This window comes from Triticum aestivum, chromosome 2B (assembly GCF_018294505.1).
Source record: "Triticum aestivum cultivar Chinese Spring chromosome 2B, IWGSC CS RefSeq v2.1, whole genome shotgun sequence".
In the NCBI taxonomy this organism is placed as follows: Eukaryota; Viridiplantae; Streptophyta; class Magnoliopsida; order Poales; family Poaceae; genus Triticum; species Triticum aestivum.
The window spans coordinates 438,962,626-438,970,641 of record NC_057798.1 but is presented as its reverse complement, the minus strand read 5'-3'; positions in this window follow the sequence as shown (position 1 = coordinate 438,970,641).

Genomic DNA, 8,016 nt, shown 5'->3' with positions numbered 1-8,016 from the left:
ATGCAATAAAATATGATATGCAATGATGACCTAATGTATAACATTCCAAATTGAAAATTTGGGATGTTACAAACCTACCCCCCCTTAAGATGAATCTCGCCCTCGAGATTCGGGTTGGCTAGAAAATAGGTGTGGGTGGTCCTTCCATAGGTCTTCCTCTCGCTCCCAGTTGGCTTCATCCTCGGTATGGTGGCTCCACTGAAATTTGCAGAACTTGATAACCTTGTTGTGCACGACTCGGCAGGCAAACTCGAGAATCTTCACTGGTTTCTCCTCATAGGTCAAATCACTATCCAACTGAATCACTTCCAGTGGCAATGTATATCTCAGAGGAATATCGGCCATCTCTGCGTGGCACTTCTTCAACTGGGAAACGTGGAACACATCATGAACTCCTGACAATCCTTCAGGCAACTCCAACTTGTAAGAAACTTCAACCATACGTTCCAAAACTTTGTATGGTCCCACAAAACATGGTGCAAACTTTCCCTTAACTCCAAAACACTTCACTCCTCGAAGTGGGGGACACACGAAGATACACTCGGTCTCTGACTTCATAATTTGTCTCCTTGCGTTTAGAATCCGCATAGCTCTTCTGCTTGGACTGGGCTACCTTGAGTCTATCGTGAATCAGCTTAACCTTATCTTCAGACTCTTTAATCAAATCTGGTCCAAATAACTGACGGTCTCCAACTTCATCCCACGGCAATGGTGTGCTGCACCTCCTTCCGTACAAAGCTTCGAAAGGGGCCATCTTCAAACTGGCTTGATAGTTGTTGTTGTAAGAGAACTCTACATAAGGCAAATTGTCATCCCAACTAGATCCATAATCTAGCGCACAAGCTCTCAGCATGTCCTCCAGAATCTGATTGACTCTCTCGGTCTGTCCATCTATTTGTGGATGAAAGGTTGTACTGAACTCTAGCTGGGTACCCATAGTTTCATGCAACTGATTCCAAAACTTTGAGGTAAACTGGGTTCCTCTATCTGATACAATGGTCCTCGGAACTCCATGCAGACATACGATCCTGGTCATGTATATCTTTGCCAACTTAGCACTGGTGTAAGTGGTCTTCACTGGGATGAAATGAGCTACCTTCATCAAACAATCAACTACAACCCATATCGAGTCATAGCTCGAACGAGTCCTGGGTAATCCCGTGATAAAATCCATGCCAAGCTTATCCCACTTCCATTCGGGTATCGGCAATGGCTGTAGCAATCTTGCTGGCTTTTGATGCTCTGCCTTCACTCTCTGACATCACTACAAAAAAAAGACACATCCGTGACATTTTGGGCCGAACGAAAATTATTTCTATCATACATATGACACTTCTATGACGATAATTGTGACAAAACCCGATATCATCATAGATGTGGTGGGCTCCTACTTCTATGACAAAAAATTATGACAGAAAATGGGCTTTTCGTCCTGGGTGGGCTGGAGACGCAGCTGCATGACATTCTTTGGGCCGTCCATGACGGAAAAAACCGTGGTAGAAGCGAGGGGGAGGAAAATTTCGGGGAGTTGCCGGTTGCGGTGGGAGGTCGGGGGCGGTGCGATGCGCGTTTCTCTCGTACGTATGCGCGTGTGTGCGAGGCGTTGGGCTCTAACTGAACCTGAGCGATTGCACTGCAGGCTACACGTTACTGAACCTGAGGGACCGATCGATGGCTATTAACTGAACCCGATGGAGCGATTCCTTCGCTACTGCTGCTAACTGAAGCCGATCCATTGGATGAACGGTGAGCATTGCGGGGGGGTGGATGAACAGTGAGCGGTGGCTTTGCCTCTGGATGAACAGGAACCCGTGGTGTGGAGGGTTGGATGAACAGTAGACGGTGGAGGGGTGGCCGTGGAGGGGTGGTTGAACAGGATCCCGTGGTGTGGAGGGCTGGATGAACAGTAGACGATGGAGGGGTGACCGTGGAGGGGTGGTTGAACAGTAGCCGGTGGAGTAGCGCGCGGTGGAGGCTGGATGAACAGGATCCCATGGAGGCTGGAGGAGGTCGACGGTGGAGATGAACAGTATCCCGTGGAGTCCCGTTTTGCGGTACGCCATACCCCTCCCCCCCCCCCATTTCGACTGTAGTGCTACAACACAAGTCCGTTTCGGCCGTTTTGCGGTACACAACACCCCTCCCGATCAACAGGACCGCCGTTTCGACCGTAGGAGGTCCGTTTCCTCTGTTTTGCGATATGCCACACCCCTCCCGATCAACAGGACCCCCGTTTCGACCGTAGGAGGTCAGTTTCCTCCGTTTTGCGGTACGCCAGACCCCTCCCGATAAACAAGATCCCGTTTCGAACGTGGCCGGTCGAACACAAGTCCGTTTCCTCCGTTGTGTGGTGCGCCAGGCCTCGTTTCCATCGCCTGTTCTGTCCAAGCCCTCCCGATGAACACGACCACGCATTCCGTTCTGACCCAGCCGGTTGGCTCCCACGTGTTCTGTTGCCTCTCGATGAACACGACGCATTCCGTTGCCTCCCCATGAACACGACGATGATGCTCTGTTCCGACCCAGCCATGTATGTATGCGCGAGTAGGCGTTCGAGACCCTGCCCGTATGTACGTACGTGGCCGTATTTTCTTTCTTGCACCCTCGCTGTTGTACGTACGTGTACATGCTACGTGCGCGTCTCTACTACGACACGTGCACGCCTCTACATCGACCAGTATGTACGTACACGTTCGCGACCAGAATGACAACGGTACGTACGCTTCGACTAGGTGGGTCCCGACTGTCAGGCACTTCCTTGCCTGCGAAGATGTAGCTGGTGGGTCCCAGCAGTCAGGGGGCGAATTGTTTGGGTTTTTTTTTGCCCGGACGCACTTCCTTGCGTGCGAAGATGTAGCTGGTGGGTCCCAGCAGTTAGGGGGGCGAATCGTTATTTTAACGCACTTCCTTGCGTGCAAAGATGTAGCTGGTGGGTCCCAGCAGACAGGGGGAAACATTTTTTTTGCGAAATACGGTGGCCCGTTCAGTGGGTCCCCGCTGTCAGGTGGAGGAATAATTATTTTGCGCGTAATAAGGAGGCACTTCCTTGCTGCAGCCGTGGACCCAGCTGTCAGCCTCTCCACATACAGTTCACGTCCGATGGAAGCCATTCCTTGACCACGTTGACCACGCTGCGCCGAGAGCACCAGGGTGATGGATGACGGCGAGGCCTAGGAAGGGGTCGACGCGGAGTCGGGGAAGACGCGGCAGTGGATGCCCACGCGTAGAGGAGTATGAGGGTTCACTCATTCGGCTGCGATGTGAGGTTGCCGTCGCCGCAGAATAACAGGGGGTGTGGGTGCGTAGAGGGATGGCCTGGCAGCGGTGGGAGTAGTAGGGGGCGGTGAGGCCTCCGCGACATCACAGCCGGCCACGGGCGGCAGGAGCAGGCGGCACGACCGGCATTGCTTTGGGCGGCTGGAGCAAGAAGACCAGAGGTTGAAGAAGCACTACGGCCGTTGGATGGACATCGTATGGTCACTGGAGCTAGAATCGTTCATATATTGACTAAAGTTGACAAAGGCCTCCGTCCCAGTCAACTTAGTAGGCCCACAAGTCAGCCTCCCACCAAGGTTGGTCCCAGCTAGCAGGGGGGTATTCATTTTTTTGTGCGTAATAAGGAGGCACTTCCGGTGGGTCCGAGCTGGCAGTGGGGGGAACATTTTTTTTGCGAAATACGATGGCCCGACCTGTGGGTCCTAGCAGTCAGGGGGAAATATTTTTTTTGCGAAATACTGGTGGCCCGTCCAGTGGGTCCCAGATGTCAGGTGGAGGAATAATTATTTTCCGCGCAATAAGGAGGCACTTCCTTGCGGCTGCCGGGGACCCAGCTGTTAGCCTCTCGACGTACAGTACTCATCCGATGGAAGTCGGTCATTGACCACATTGACCACGCCGCGCCGAGAGCACCACGGTGGTGGATGATGGCGAGGCCTAAGAAGGGGACGACGCAGAGCCGGGGAAGACGCGGCAGTGGAAGCCCACGCAGAGAGGAGTACGAGGGTTCACCGGTTCGGCTGCGGTGTGAGGTTGTCATCGCCGCAGAATAACAGGGGGTGTGGGTGAGTAGAGGGATGGCCTGGCCAGCGGTGGGAGTAGTAGGGGGCGCTGAGGCCTGCGCGGCAGCATAGCCGGCCACGGGAGGCGGGAGCAGGCGGTCCCGCCGGCGCTGCTTTGGCGACTGGAGCAAGAAGATCACAGATTGAAGAAACACGACGGCCGTTGGATTGACATCCAACGGTTACGTCTGCTAGAATCGTTTGTTGACGTAGTATATAATAACTAAAAAAATCTTGCATACGCGTCAACTAAACAGGCCCACAAGTCAGACCACTCCCTCTTTTTTTAATAATTTATATATAGCTCATGGCAACTTCTTATGCAATTTATTGCAGTCGTTTTTTTGGTTGGCCAGGGCCAATTTCGCATATTTCTGTGGGTTCCAAACTATTTTTAATACCGAAATGTCGAGCCAGATTTAAAGTACTTTGAAGATATATTTGAATTAGGTTAATGCCCAGTGAAATAGGAATCTGAAAATGTGAAAAAATCAGAAATTATAAAGTAATTGCCAATTTGTCATCTGTTTTTATATTTACAACCCATTTCATATTACTTTCAAGGCGTAGAAAAATAAGTAGGCCTGGATTGGTATTCTTCAGAAAAAATAAACTGGGCTCATTTGCACAAAGAGAAAATAGCTGGGCTGGTCACATGGTGAACATAAAATATAAGCCTGGGCTAGACGGGCCACAGCCCAGTTCAAACCCTGCTCCGTCTCAACAATACCAAACAAAAAAATTACTGCTCGAGTAGCTACGTCCCAGGTGTCAGCCGATCTTGTGATGTTCTCTTGTCTATTGACTATATACGCTCACAATGTCGTGGGTCCCAGATGTCAGGAAAACACTAGGAGGAAGCATTTTATTTTTCCATACGCTGACGTGGTGGGCCCCTACTGTCATCCTCTCCACGTACTTCTGCCGATTCTTGTTGTTTGTTGACCATGTTGACAACGCGAGAGGGCGGCGCCGCGGCGAGCGCACCAAAGCGCGCGGAGGACGTCGGCATTAACGGTTTAGGAGACGGTGGGGTGGCGATGCATGCGCTGAGGCGCAGCCAGCCGTGGGAGGCGGAAGCAGGCGGCCCCGCCGGCGCTGGTTTGGTTTTGGCGGCTGGAGGAAGATAGGACTGAAGAAACACGACAGACTGTAAAAGCAGCAGGAGTACTTAACAACCTTAACTGAAACCAGCAGGGGCACTTAACAACCAAAGCTGAAAGCAGTATGAGTACTTATACAGGTTCAACCATACAAAGCACGCCTCGAACAGTGCTACTTTGCCTACAGGCTACAATTAACCAAGGGTGAGGCCGCCAAGCCCCAGGACAAGGCCCAGGCGCCATCCCGCGCATCCACAACCTTCTGAAAGCGGCTTCATCTTGCAACGTGGTCAATAAACAGGATATTCGCTTTAGAGCCATGGAAAAGCATGAACATAATCTTTTGTCCTATTATCCAAGATGGATGGGCCTTCATTATCTGAGACCACCCACGAATAACTATCTTTTCGCCTCCAAGGGGAATTGAGTAGGTCGACATAAACATCATGTTGTGACCAAGCGCAAGTCTGACCCAACCATGGTCAGGCATCTGTATAGGAACAATAGAACTCGACAGTTCCTGTTTCAAGAAGATCACAGCTGTAAAACAGTGTATAAGCAATAGTTTATGAACAACATATATAAGAGAAAACAGCTCGTACCATAAGTTTCTCGACATAGTTGGACCTGTTCAACGAGTGCAGCAGTGGCACACATATCCCACGTGGCCTTCCACCATTGAAACGCCCCACAAGGACCTCAAGACAATCAATAAAGTGTAGGAACATGTGGATGTCAATCCAGCCAACTTGAGTGCCATTAGTAACAGCCGAGTTATTACAGAGTAACAAACGAGTAGACTGCTTAACTCTAAAAAGCCCTACACATGCCACCAATTATAAGACAATATTAGTTAGAAGTAGCATCTTCGTGAGAGATTTGTTGCTACTTCTAAAGTTAAATTGTGATTAGTTAGACAGAATAGGTGGATTAAGAAGTAATCGAGGCAACAAGCAAGAACCAGATACAAAACTAACATGGATGAACAATGGAACAACGTCGGGGTGGAAGATCGCAGTGAAGATGAGACCAGGTTATGCTATTTCCATCAACATTCGTGTGCCAACTTTCAGTCTGTAACACTTGAGAAAGTTTATCCAAGTTCGGCCATAAAAAAGCAGCGATCTTCTTGGTTCATGAACCCAACTCGGAAGCAATATCCATGGATTGTCTTCACTGTGACCATTAAACTAGTGTATTCAGTTATGGCAAGGCCGAGCATCTTGAGTACATGTGTTCTGGCAGAGCAAATAATACACTGCAGGAAAAATAATATGAGAACACAGCATGTTCAAAAAAAAACCACCCTCCCGGATAGAGAAGAGGATTCTAGGAACATACTGTGCGCGTTTCAAAATGCTGTGGTAGGATGATAAGGAACAAGTGTGGCGTCTCGCCGTGGGCGGAGAAATCTATAGGGTACTCGCACTTTGGGCACAGCAACTAAAACACACTAGATTCAGTACAAAGAAAAATGCATCAACGGCGGCGGCTGCCATCCTAGGATTACCTGCGACCAAGGGACTTGGATTTATCGGGGATGGATGAAGAATTTGTACCTGGTTCTCCATGAGAAAACCCTATGCAATCGCCGAGCGGGGGTTTTCTCTGAACAAGCAGACGAGGGAGAAGGGGATTCAGGCCCAGTGAAATATTGTTGCTTCGTTCGTCCAGCTTACTGCTAAAGCTGGAAAGGGGGGGTTGTGATTTGACGGCTCATTGGGCATTACTGCGGCTCTACGACCGGGGTGTGTCTCCCGTGAAGTTGTGCACTCTAATTTGTGCATATGGCACGTGGACCCCGTTGCCGGTTGCCCCACATATCAGCAAAAGGAAGTAGAAAGACAGGAGAAACTAGTTACACATAAATATATATTTTGACAGAGAGATACTCCCTCTGTAAAGAAATATACAAGTCTTTTATATCACAGGCTCACCTTGCCGAGAAATATACTCCCTCTGCAACGCACGGGCATTATGGGGGTTTGGCTTTCTTTTATGGGGGTTCAGCTGAGAATATAATACTCAGATAGGCTCACAGTTCTGGACTTTGGGCCGCAGGCCGACCTTGCATGTTTGGGGGCCCATGTGTTCTACCTCAGCGCTTTTCATATTGCAAGCGATCGGTACTGCGCTAGTTTTAGATGCTGTCGCAAGGCGAATACACAAAATTGAATAAAGCACGGCAGCTGTTGGAATGAAATCGAACGACAGTTCCTAACCAGCAATCAGAGTTGCAATTCTATCAACGATATACCATGTGATAAATAATACTGTCGTACTACTTATACACACAGGCCACTTGTTTCACCATGCCAGATTATTACATCAAAATCTCTCAGAGGATAGATCAGTTCGGCAGTTGCGTGCTGCTACTCAAGAATTTCAAAGTTGATTTGGACCAGCTCTCCTTGCTGAGAAAGTTCGATTTTGACATCATCCCCTACCGCAAGATATGATTTAGATTTGAACCTTGACCATCCTTTAGCATCAATCATCATGCGACCATCCTTTGTACTTACGGTATATTGAGCAGGTTCATTCACACCAAGGCTGCGCATGGTAAGAGAAACTTGGCCGCGGTCGCCCGGATTGTTGAACGACTCCCTCGTTGCTCTAGGAATTCTCTATTTGAAAACAAGAAGACATACCCAAACAGTTAGATCAACACAATGAATCATGTGAAACAACATGGAAAGAAAAAAGAATGAAGCACTTGGGCGGCCAATGCTTACCAAGAAGGTGGACATGTCGGTTTTTGTAAGGACTTTGGTATATGAAGTGTGAACTGCATCCTAGTCTGTTGCCGGTGCAACTTCACAGGCTAGACCAAATGCAAGTGCAAGTGTTGGTGC